This window comes from Protomyctophum parallelum (genome assembly GCF_964188405.1).
Source record: "Protomyctophum parallelum genome assembly, chromosome: 4".
Taxonomy (NCBI): domain Eukaryota; kingdom Metazoa; phylum Chordata; class Actinopteri; order Myctophiformes; family Myctophidae; genus Protomyctophum; species Protomyctophum parallelum.
Window position 1 is genome coordinate 14,648,891 of NC_139700.1, and position 12,560 is coordinate 14,661,450.

The window sequence follows — 12,560 nt, forward strand, 5'->3', positions numbered from 1 at the left end:
ATATTTGAGGTATGAACTTGGATCAAGTGGGCAGCCCTGTGCACTTGTGGTTGATTCCGTTAATATTTTTATTCTGTCTGTATGTTGTGTGGTCATATTGCAATTGAACAGTGATACAATAAGCCGCATAAGTATGCGGTGCCACTTCAGGTGCGTGACGCAAAGCCTTTGCTCTCCAGCCCTCTTGAGTGGTCTTTTGGCAGTTGAGTGCTTTTGGGGTGGGTTGAGATGAATGGCCCTGTCCCTCCAGCCTCCACTCCAAAGTCTGAGGCTCTTAGGACTCTGTCCCTGAAGCTGCGAGCCCCTCACACGGCCCGGGCCACCACTTCAGAGATGTTGTTGTTGGATTATAAAAGCAAGGCCGGATGCTTTCAGCGTGGAGCCAACCACGGTGCTCCGCTCTCACGGGCTCATTTGTTACAGGCTATAGTCTTTCTTTTCCCACATCCCTGAAGTGTGCACTTCCTGAGAGCGTTTGTAAGGCCGAGCTCCTTGCTCGAGCCTGAATTTTTTTCCTCTTCACTTAATCAAACACTGGAATATCTGGAGATGAAAGGTTGTGGCTCTCGGGGTCTGTCGCTGAACACTGAGGGGTCATTGTCTCGCCTTCCGCTCATCCACCTCTCAGTGGAGAGCTTTCAGCAGGTTCTCATGTGAAAGGCCTGGCGCTGCCCTGGCTCTATTTAGGGGTGGCCACAGCGCCAGCATAAGATGCTAGAGTGGCCTAAGTGTTTTACAGCAGCTCTGAACATAAGAACCTAACCCGTTCCTCTAATTCTGCTTAGACTGCTTGAGCAAGACTCAAAAGACATTACAGAGGATCAGGGGTTCCATATAATGCCAAAATGTAGGGGTGAGCGCATCCACCCCCCCTGACTCAATAGGCTTTCTTAGTTTTAGCTGCCAGGCATTGATCTCAGTCCACCAGAAGTCTGGCTGGTTCATTTTGGCTGGTATACTGTGTTTCACTCCCCCATCCATCAAATGGAGAATCAGGGCCTTTTTTTCCTTTTTTCAATGGCAAAGGGACTGGCACCATGCTGAAATGCAGAATAATAATCCCCTAATCACCTGAGCATTGCCAGTGCTGGGTTTTATCTGCAATGGATGTGAAAGCCCCCAGTGCCGAGTGATTACAGCGTTTGATCTGGGTAATAATGTCTTTACTGTTGCCCTGCCTAGGGCCTGAAGGCAGTGCTGCTCTAATCCACAGTGCATTCTAGTGGAATCGCATTACACAAAGACCACCAGGGCTCTCCTCCGGAGGGGAGGGGAAGAGTGGGGTGGTGCGGGTTAAGGGAGGAGGTTGCCATGGAAACGAGTTTTTCCTCTCCCTTTCTCTTTCTCTCTCACATGCTCTCTCTCTCTCTCTCTCTCTCTCTCTCCTGGGAGAGATAAGCAGAGGACAGGTTCTATGTTTACTTTCCACGGGCCCTCCAATCCCCAAGCAAGCTGAGCCCGATAACACGGGGGCCTGTACACCCACCGACCACCGCTGGCAGATAAGCACCCCAGCAGAGCAGTCATCACCCTCCAACCAGCATGAGTAAACCTGGGAGTCCTGGATTCATTTGGATTAGGCTGGATTGCAGCTTGCTTCTGACTCCGCCTTCGTTGCTGCTGTTGCTGTTGCTATTGTGCTCAGACTACTGATGTCCACAAGACCTTTTACATTAGAGCTTGATGTCGCAGTTCACCCTTGTCGAGTCTCTGAGCTTAGTCAGAGGACACAGGTACGGTAATAGAATGGCTGCCATTTTAGATATTGAGGTCAAGGAACTATCTGTGGCAGGCAGGTTTGTGTCTCCACAAATGGGGAGGTGAGAAGGAAGGGTGCTTGAAGGCTGACAAAGCACCATTCCTCAAGATCTCCCCACACATCATCAGGATGTTGTTTCACCGCGTGCTTCCTGTGTATGCCTTCTCGGTATTGCCTGTTTTCTATGGATAAATTTAGAAAGTCAACTCACCGTCAGGACCTTCCTTTGTGTCCATTCCAAATATCTGCAGAAGACTCCAGTAATTCAATATCAACAGTAATTAGATTATTGTGATATATACTTACGTCCTGAGAAAGAAGAAGCCTGCTCTTTGATGTCAAGATCAAGACAACTACAAGAACTCTTATTATATGCATTATGCTAACATGTTAATTATATTTCCACACAAGTTCTTTGATTTAAGCACAGCTGGAGGTGTAAAAGCTACACGACTAATTACGAAAGGAAATGGTGGTATTGTGCTCAAGTGGTTGGAGCTGGAATCCCTTGGCCGCTTCCTCTGCCTGTGTTTACTGTCTAGATTAATTTTTATTTTCACAATTTTACTATAAATAAGCTTCCTTAAGTGGATCTGGGCCAAGAATCTTCATAGGTTATTTTCTTGCCATAGATTGCTAAGTAGGACACTATGACAACACCTGAGAGATAATTATTACTCAATTAACCCAAGTTGGCTTAGTGTCTCTTGCTTTTATTTGCTGTAACAGTGGACATTTCTCTTTCTTCAGTGAGGTGTTTTTTTTCTTTCTTTCTTTTTTCCTTTTTATGATGTAGCCTCCAGTGGTCATCACTAGAGTATGGTGGAAAGTGCATGCTGAGTGCACTTTGATCACAAAATTGCCCATACTTGTCGCTTGGCTTTAAGCTTTAGGAGAGCTCTTGAACCCAGAGGTGGATGGAGTAGCTGTGTGATGTCTATCCTGGAGAGTTGTGCAAATATACTGAAAACTAAAGTGGCATCCTTGAAACCGAAATATATGCGCTTGGAACAGTGATGCCCAATGGATCTCAAGCAAAGAAGCACTCACACCTTTGATCTAAAATATAGTTATTCATTTTTCATTGCTAGTGTTTTTGTACCCAAAAAATACATTTTACTTAAGTCATGAGTTATATGTTTGGGTATGCTTCTGTAATAACGAAATTGAAGGAAACCTATAAATATACAGGGCACTGCAAATTGCACATGAAATATGATTCCCCCTCCGTCTCCAGCATTTTGTATGTTTTCTGGCTAAGACACCAAAACACTGCATTTCCAGTCCTACTTGGTTCATTGAAGCATCTGTCATTCACAGTACTCCCACTGTGCCTGACAAAAGCAGAGCCATGTTAGATTGAAAAGACAGAGGAGCAATCTTTCAAATGGATCTCTTTTCGAAAATATATTATGACATAATCATGTTTTCTCCCCTAAAGGCCCAGGAGAGGCCTGGCTGTCAGATTGCAGCCTTCTCTCGGCTGCCCGGCCTGAGCAGGAACAGCAGTTGTGTGTTAATAGAACCCAGAGGCACTCTGAAACCTTAGCCCATTCTGCTTTCCACTCTCAGCCAGGAGATTAAAGTCAGGGAAACATTACAGGAGGCTGGATAATTGCCCCTGTGTCTCCAGCAGACAAAAGGCAACGCTCCGGCAATTCCCTCGGTAAATCGTCAAGAGAGGCTCAAGGATGCTTCAAGGCTGCAGCAAATTGTACAGTCCTGTCTAACAAACTACCAATCTCTGGATATTACGAGGCTCCCGTATATCCTCAGCCGTAATGACAGCTTGCACTGCCATAATGGAGTGCAGGCACAAGATAGTTTTTGTGATCGCGCTTCCAATAGAAAAATTACCGCCTTGGTTCCCAGACTGCGTTTTCCTTTCCTTTATTTTTTCCACCCCACCCCCATACTCCCATTTGTATTTTGATTTATTCTGCTATCATTTTTATTTTCGTTGTTATTCAGAGCTGAGTACTGGCTGCTGCCACCAACAGATGATTGCAACCTTTACTCCTGAGGGCCACTTGATCCCCCGACTGGGGAAAAAAAACATGTGCGAGCAGTTAATGAGTTGCCATCCATGCCTAGTGTTAAGGGCATCTACAAATTAACAGAGGCTTTTGTCATGGCTCCCCTCCTCTCTCCCCTCACTCAACCCCTCCTCCCTCACCTCCTATCTCCTTGTTCTTTTTTCCTCCCCCTCTCCTCCTGCTCTTCAATTTTCTCCCTCTCTACCTGTCTGCTTCACGCTCCAGCGGCTGTGGCGAGAGCAGCACTGTCTGGCTCCGATCGGCATCTCTGAGCGGCACTCATTGTCATAGCACGGTTTTCATGTGTAGAATTAGCCATTTAATGAGAACAAAAGAAATTAATTGCTGGTTTAAGCCTAATGAGACGTCTGCGAAATTAACGGGCCCCGTCAATAGAAACAAATAAAAATGGCTCGGCTTGTTGTTGAGAAGCATCACTCTGACAAAGCTTTTGACACAATGATGAATAGCGGGTCAGCAGAGACCATCTGTGCTTTCTTAAAAACCCTGCAGGAGGGGGGGTGGAATGTGCCCTGGCTCGAAGAGATGACGATAAAAGGGAGAGAGGAAAGAGGCAGAGAGGGGAAAGAGGGAGGGAGGGATGGGAGAAAAAGCAGAGAGAAAGCGGGAGCAATATAAGCTGAGAAAAACCCAAATTCACCAGCTTTATTCATCGCCCTTCAGCGTGATACCGCTGTCTAACCATGGTTACAAAGGAAATAAAAAAACATGAGTATTAGCATGTGAAAGGCACCAGGGCTCTGACTATGCATCCAGAAAGCCAAAGAGCTCTGATTTCGAGGGATATTTAACCTCCATTCAGATGGCAACAAAGGCCTGGCTGTCGCACTGAGAGCAGCGGTTCAGCCTGATTGGGGCTGGAGGGGGAGGGGGAGGCGGAGGCGGAGGCAGGATCACAGACCTCATTTGTTCCCCCTCTTTACTTTAGCCTGTCTCTATTCCCGGTGAAGAGCAGCGTTTCCTCTCTATAACTCCTCCCCCTCCTCTCCCGAGTTGTAAATGTATGACCTGAGAACTAAATTGGATGGGAAGGAGGGAGCACGGAGAGGCGTAATACATCTCTATGATGCTGCGTGACCTTTATTTACTGTGCGTTGAGCAATATCATTATTCACATTGTGTCTCTTCTGCCTCCAAACTACCCTCCCCCCTTTTAATGGACATGGGGGACGTGACAGGGGTGGTTATCTGCGTGCGTGTCCTCAGCCCATGCTCCGTGGCCACCCAGCAGGCCCAGCCCAGCCCGGCCCGGGCCAGCCTGTTTGTGTATCATGGAGAAACTGTTTGCTTTCCGGCGTTGATCAAATAAACAGGGCCATGTCTTATGGGGAAGGCTGGAGGCTGGAGGAGTGGTGTCTCAGTGTTGTTTAGCTTTCTGGGTGGAGATAAGGAATTGTTTGATGGGGTGGAGGGGAACGAGAGCGATTTAGGTCAGCTAATCTGATTTACAGAGAGATGGTCTGGCTGTTGCAGGGAGCAGTAATTACATAGAGGGATTAGAAGCAGCAACCCCCCCCAATCCCCCCCCTCCCCCCCTGCTTACACACACGCACGCACACACACACACACACACACACACACACACACACACACACACACACACACACACACACACACACACACACACACAGTTCCCACCCTGCAGAGAGAGAGGAGGGTGGATGCTTTGGGGCTGAGAATCGGTCTAGTATGTTGTTGCAATAACAGCTTGAGCAGCCCTCGCTGCAGATTATAAATGGCTTAGATTGTGCTAAAAACAAGAGCAGGGGGTGTGTGTGTGGGCTACAGTAGTATTACTTAGCTTGTACATGCATTTACAGCTGGTGATTTCATCTGACTATTCTCTGTATCTCTTTTTCTATAGCCAAATATCACACCACAGTGGATAGTTGGCAACAATTGTGTTTGCCAGGGAATCATGACACACCAGCTGATGTCATCAGTTTAGCAGGACTGAGCCATCAGATTAGTTTTCTCTTGGAACTCATTTACAGAGTGCACGTGCACTCACCTCCTTTTGGCAGACCTGCTTCTAGCAACGCTGAAACCATTACATTATTCAAGTGTACAATAATAATTGTTAACATTTCAAACAGCGTTAGCTTATTACAACACCATGTGCATGTTCCTCACTGCTTTTATATGTTCTTGGCAGCTACACCGGGTAGATTTTTTAAGGAATTTCTCTTTACCATGATTTGTCTGTGTGTTTAAAATGCTGCAGCTGAATAATTGCACTGCCAGAGCCATCACTTCATCCACAGGAATGACTTGCACGCTTGGCTGCTGTTTCTAAAGTGTGCTCGACTAATCCACTCATTGCTTTGTGCATTCGGCGCTGTGAACCATAGGGCACCCGCTTGGATGCCCGTGCATAAATTACTGCCATGGAACATAAAGTGCTGGGAGGATTTTCCTTAACGATCGCCAGCGCTTTAAACGCTTCTGCTTGAGCAGTCGATACCGCTCAGTCCATTCAATTATTCAGCGGCCCGTCCCTCATTAACAAAATCCTGACCTTGACATGTCTGCCCTATTTCTCTCCCCTGACAGACTCGGCTCTCCAAACGACTCTGTTTGCCTTGATATTGGCTGGGAAATCCATGCATATTGATAAGTTGTTTGCAGTGTAATTGAAAATGTCAGTTATGAGGCTCGCGTAGATAAAGGTCGGCGCCAAGAGTAGAGGCTGACAGGCTGCCATATGCAGTGCATATATAATGTATAGGAATAAGGGAAGTGGGATCAGATAAATAAAGTGATTATGGACTTATCCAAATCTCAATGCAGATATGTTCACTCCAGGCCACAAGGATATGTAATTTTCTAGGCAGTGCGAGGTATAATTATTTTATATAGTTGTTATATAGTTTTGTGGATCACTTGGTGGTCACTTGATTGAAATTCTAATCTGTTTCCAAAGGTCAAATTGTTCATCATTCATATCGCATGGGCCTGGGTAAACACCCATGGCTAGACCACTCGATAGGACTTATGAATATGCCATATCATATTGGTAACCCATGACCTCTTGGGGTGGTTGTGGGTGTGTCCTGTGGGGCCTGTCTTATATCTACACAGTGCACAGAGTGCAGTGGGGCATACCAACCCTTGACTGATGTGTCAGTCAAGGGGTTGGTATGCCCCCCTACTCACCAGCTGACTGTCTTAATCTTCTCCACAGGGGTGGGATCTGAGGTTAAAGTGCTCACCACTACTCCTACATAAACAAAGATTTGAACCTCAATCCCCAGGAGTCTGGCTGTCCAACAGGCCCCCACCCTTTCCCTCACGAGATAACCCCCCCCCCCGCTCCCGCCCCGCAGGCGTAGTGGTGGTGACTGCCTGCTGGTTCTTTAATCGATTGCTAATGGGTTCAATTCCGTCATTGAGGAGCTGCTTGGAACCTGGCCCCCGAGACTGAATGGAGCGGAAATACCATTTGCGGCTTTATGAGCCGTTATACTGCAGCGAGAGAAACCTCTATTCGGTATGCTTCATAGCGCGGCAGACAGTTTGTGCACCACTGCTTGATGGTTTTTCTTATTTGGAGCTCTGGCGCTTTCCTCTCCATGCTTTCCATTTGTGCCGTGCCCTGAAGAATTTACATCCATTCAATCCGAGACCAAATACCTTTTTTCTTGCTGTATTCTACACAATGGCTTGATGTGTAGGGTAATTACCATGGCATACCTGCCTTTTACACATGGAGGACCAACAGATTTGTGGGGGCTTAAAATTCTATTTATCAGTAAAGTTATTATTCATCAGCTTTTATCAGTAGAATACACTTGCGGATCTGAGTAACGCACTGACTTCTGGGTTCACTGTGTCTGATTACCCACATCAATGAACACCCACGATTCAGAGTCTATATGAAATAGCCGACCAATGGGCAGTGGCGGATAAATTGCAGTTTTTATTGCGGCATCGTGCCTCTGCCCACAGTCGTCCATAGCTGTTGCAGTGAGGAGGGTGGTTACTTGAACCTCACACTCCAATCCCCTTGGTTTACAGATGTGCCCAGATTTCGCCAGCCCCTCTTATGAGCGAGCTCTGGCTGAAATGCAAAGCTAAGCAGCCAATACTGCTCTACATTTCTGAGCCAGTCCCAGCAGACATGTGCTCTTTGAAGCATTTCTGGGCCTAGGGATACAAGTCTTGTTTGTAAAAAAAAAAACGCAGAGAGAAAAATGTAAGCTATTTTTTTTCTCACCACGGTGAGAGTGTAACATTCTTTGACGTCTCAACAGAAAGCCTTGTATTACAGCACTTGCTGCCAGATGCCTTGATAGAATCACTCATGTCAAACAGGAAGAGGAATAAATGCTTCATTGAACTAGAGCTTAGTTTAGTGCTGGTGGGAAGGAGAGATTCTGGGTGGGAGGGAGGATTCTGGAAGCAGAGGGTGAGAGGGAGGGAGAAGGCATGCGGTGTCTGTGGGTGTCAGCTCACGAGGAATGGGTTTATTCGCAGCACTTTCTTAGATGTGGTGTGAATAATTAGTGTGCCTGCCTGGCCCAGATTGCCTCATCAATTGATATCTAATCATCTGAAGAACAGGAGAAAAGCGGCTGTATAATCACGACAAACGACAGTTTGGGTTAACCAACCCTGTGCCACTGTTTGCAGTATGATGGCACAAAGCAGATGTTGTTTGTTCTTTCAGAATCATCCTTCCTGCGCCAAGTAGAGTATGACAGGATTTTCATGCAGGGTCCTAATCTGTGTAAGCGAACCTGTTTCGGGATGTAATTCACATGGTATGTCTTTTGATTCGGATTAGTCTAAGGCAATCCTCTTATACCCGCCATAGCTCAGTATAACTTATCACTGACAAGGCTGTCTCGTGGAACACTGCAAATCCTCATATCCACCCCTCCCAGACTTCCAACTCCTAATTCTAATCTGCCCAAATCTGATCTGAGACTTTAACTTCCAAATACCTCTTGAAAGCCACAGCTCAAGCTGAAGTTCATGCAAGGGCTTTGGATTACATAAATTGAGGTTAGGGATTTCCAATATGGCCTTATGTCTGAGAGTAAGCAGGGTTGGATTTGTAGCAGTGGAGCAATGTTCTGTATTCTATCATTATATCACTTTATGGTCAACCTTAATCAAATTCATACTGAGATATGAATCATGTAGTATCCGTGATTCATGTTGCATCTATTAGTAGGCTACGTGATAGTATCCCCGCATTTGGTGATAAACTGTTTCTGTTACATTTTCTAATTCATTGATTGTCATTATTCTTTCACTGAAAATACGTTATATTCATATTATCTTGCTAATGCAGTCAAAGACAATTTTATGAAAACTTCTTTGAACACTTTGTATGCTCCTTGATCCTCTGCTTTGAGTTGACTACCACAGAATATGCTACATTGAGTCACATTCCGCCTTTAAGGTTCTTTATAATTCAATAAACAGGATTTGCAGTAGAGCAGGCATGCTCCACTTTTCAGTCTCAGCCAGCAGGCCACAAACGGGCTCTTATTAAACGCCTTAATCTCACTGAACACATGTTGGGTAGAATAAAGCAATTTTATTTCTGAAACAGTACTTTGCACAGCTCGCGCCATAATCTCATCCCAGCTTCTGCCAGTAAATGAAAATACTTCGACGCGCCAAATAAAAGCCGCTGTGAATATTTTGGGGGGAGGTCGAGAGACTGGTCCTAAACGACGGTGTGTTGGGGCCGAGCCCCATTAACTCACCTGTTCGCACCCTGGCCTTCTTCTTACAACCCAAGGGCACACATTTGTTTCTCAGTCTGAGAGGATTTGAGGCCACGGTCCATGCGTTGGGTGAGACAGTGGTGTGAAGATGACGATAAGCCAAAGCTCTAAATCCCAGACTCAGCTGTCTTATCTAGAGCTGCTGGGCCCTGTGGCATGCTTTAATGGAGGCGGCTCACTGTCTGGGCTTTAGCTGCAATCGCATTAAGATTTGCCTTCACCTCAACTGCGCTTGTTTGTTGTCTCTTTTTGATTGAATCTTGTGAATTAAGGCTTCGATCACCTTTGATGAATGAATCCAAGTCACCAAAAGCTTTTTTGAATGTTGCCTGTTACTTATCTGCCAGATGAATCCTTGGAAACCTCTGTCCTCTGAGATAATGTCAACAACACCTTGGAACACAATTAGCTGGCAAATAACGGAAATTAACTCAACAAATAACAATAACAATATTTTAATCCAATGTCAAACTGTAAATTGCGGCTTCAGTTTGAATGACCTTGTTGCAATATGAATGAGAACATACTGCAGCACCAAACCTCATGACCACGTCTCTCCCAAGATGGCTGCTTTCTGTAGAGGAACAGTGGGAGAGGTCAGGTTGGACTGACCTTGTTGCAAAGTGATAGCTCTGCTAAGGCAGCACCTCTGGGCCTGTTGTAGATTTTCTGTTATCTCCCCTCTGCCTCTCTCCACCTCATATACAAATACATCCCCCCCCCCCCCCCCCCCCCCACACACACACACATGCACGCACGCACACACTCGCGTGCACATGCACACCCATACCCCCAGTGAGTCCCAGTCTGTTTACTCAGGTGCCTGCTCATTCTGTGTAGTGATGAACTCCTGTGCAGACTTTAACACTCGGCTGCCTCTCAGGCAAATGCCAAAACAAATCTTGTCATAATTAGCAGTAATCCTGCTCATTACCGTCTGCTTAATTATCCTATTAATAGCACTTCCTGGGAGAGCTTGTTTGCTACGCGGGCAAATGTTTGTTCCTAAATTAGCAGACAAGAAGACAGCTCCATTGTTCAAACAGCAGCTTTGACAAAGCAGAACAGGCAGGATTAACAGCAGAGAGAATGAGCCCACAAGCTCATCCACACTTTGTGCTGACAGGCCGGGAGTAGGCAGCAACAGCAGTCTTTTTACCCTGCAAGCTTCTCTGTTATCTCTACACAGACAAGTATCACAACAATAACAAAAACAACAATATTAATAATAATGATTATTATTATCACATTATCTGTTTTGTTTTTTTTTGTTCACAGGTCTATTTTGGTACAGGTCAGTCAAATTGGACCTACCACGATCAAACTCCCAGCCTGGCAGCCTCCTCCAGTATTTACTATTTAGTATAAGTAATTTTATGTTCCTTATGTGGGATCATATGTACTATATTCAGTAGTTGTGTATATTATTTAGGCTCTGGCTTAAAGGGACACTTCACCCTTTTTGCAAAAATATATATGTTAATGACGTTTAGAAGCTTTAGAACACTTTCCTGGGGGTCTTTATGTGTGTAATATGTGGTTTTAGATATTTTAGATTGTAGCAGTGAGCCTGTTGGCTCTGATGTCATGGACACTGGGCTCACTTCCTTCCTGGACTACATGTTGTCTCAGTAAGACAGCTCTCCCCCTATCCACAAGGAGGAGCAGTGCACCAAAGAATTATGGGAATTGTAGTCCAGGAAGGTAGTGAGACCAGTGTCCATGACATCAGAGACAACAGGCTCACTGCTACAATCTAAAATATCTAAAACCACATATTACACACATAAAGACCCCCAGGAAAGTGATCTAAAGCTTCTAAACGTCATTAACATATATTTTTTTGCAAAAAGGGTGAAGTGTCCCTTTAAGAGGGAGTAATCTCTCAAGAACAGATTCTGTCCTGCGCTACCGAATCTGTCAGCAGGGCCATTCAGAATGTGAAACGTGTATTGTTGATAGTGGGAATTAAAACACAGGCACGGTGGCACAGTTGGTAGTGCTGTCGCCCATAGAGTTATATATCTATAGAGAAGACACCCGAGTTCTCCTCCCATCCACTTGCATTAAGTTGCTCAAAAGCGCATGAGGCGGATTCACTCCTCCTTCCTGGTAGGAACAGAGTGCATTCTGGGATTGATTGGTTACAAACACATGAACGCGCTGCCGTTGACTATCATTGTGCCGTTTGTGCGCGTTCACGTATGAAACATTCGTTCACGTGTCATGGCCCCAATCACATGAACGTGCGCAATGATAGTCAACGGAGCAGCGCTGGCTCGAGCTGCACTACCAAATCCGGCCACTATGTACATTTCGCCTCAGGGTTTCCTCTGGGTGCCTTCTCTAGAAATATATACTCTAAGCTGTCGCCTCACAGCTAGAAGGTCCTGGGTTCGATTCCCGCTGGGAACGCTGTGGGCGCTGGCGGCGTGTTCCCTCCTCCGCATCATCAGTGCCCATACCCGAGGCGGGGGTTGGCGATAGGGCCTTTCTGTGTGGAGTTTGCATGTTCTCCCGTGTCCCCTAGGGTAGATACCCTCACAAAAACATGCCGTGATCCTGGTCTCTAAAACTACCTCCCCCTGGCCAGCCGGGGCGCCTGATGGAGGGGAAAGGAACTGGTCAGAATAATGTGTCCCTTCCACGCGCTACGTCCGGCCGGGGAAATTCCCCTCTGTCAGGTGAAAAGAAGCAGCTTGGACTCCTCATGCATAGAAGGAGGCATGAGGTCAGTCCGCTGCCCCCCAGGTTGGCAGAGGAAGTGTAGCGCCCAGGATTACATTAGATAATTGGCACTGGGTGAAAAGAAAACTGGGTTACAAAATCGTGGGATAAAAATAAAAATAAAAATAAATAAAACACAGGCACACCACATGCAGGAAGTGGAGGGCTGAGGGCGGGCCAAACGGGCCAACATCCTGTTATACACATTCTATTGAGGCCTGCAAACAGCAGAGGGCGCTGTTTTTTCTTGTTTTTCTTTGTTTTGGCGATGGGTGC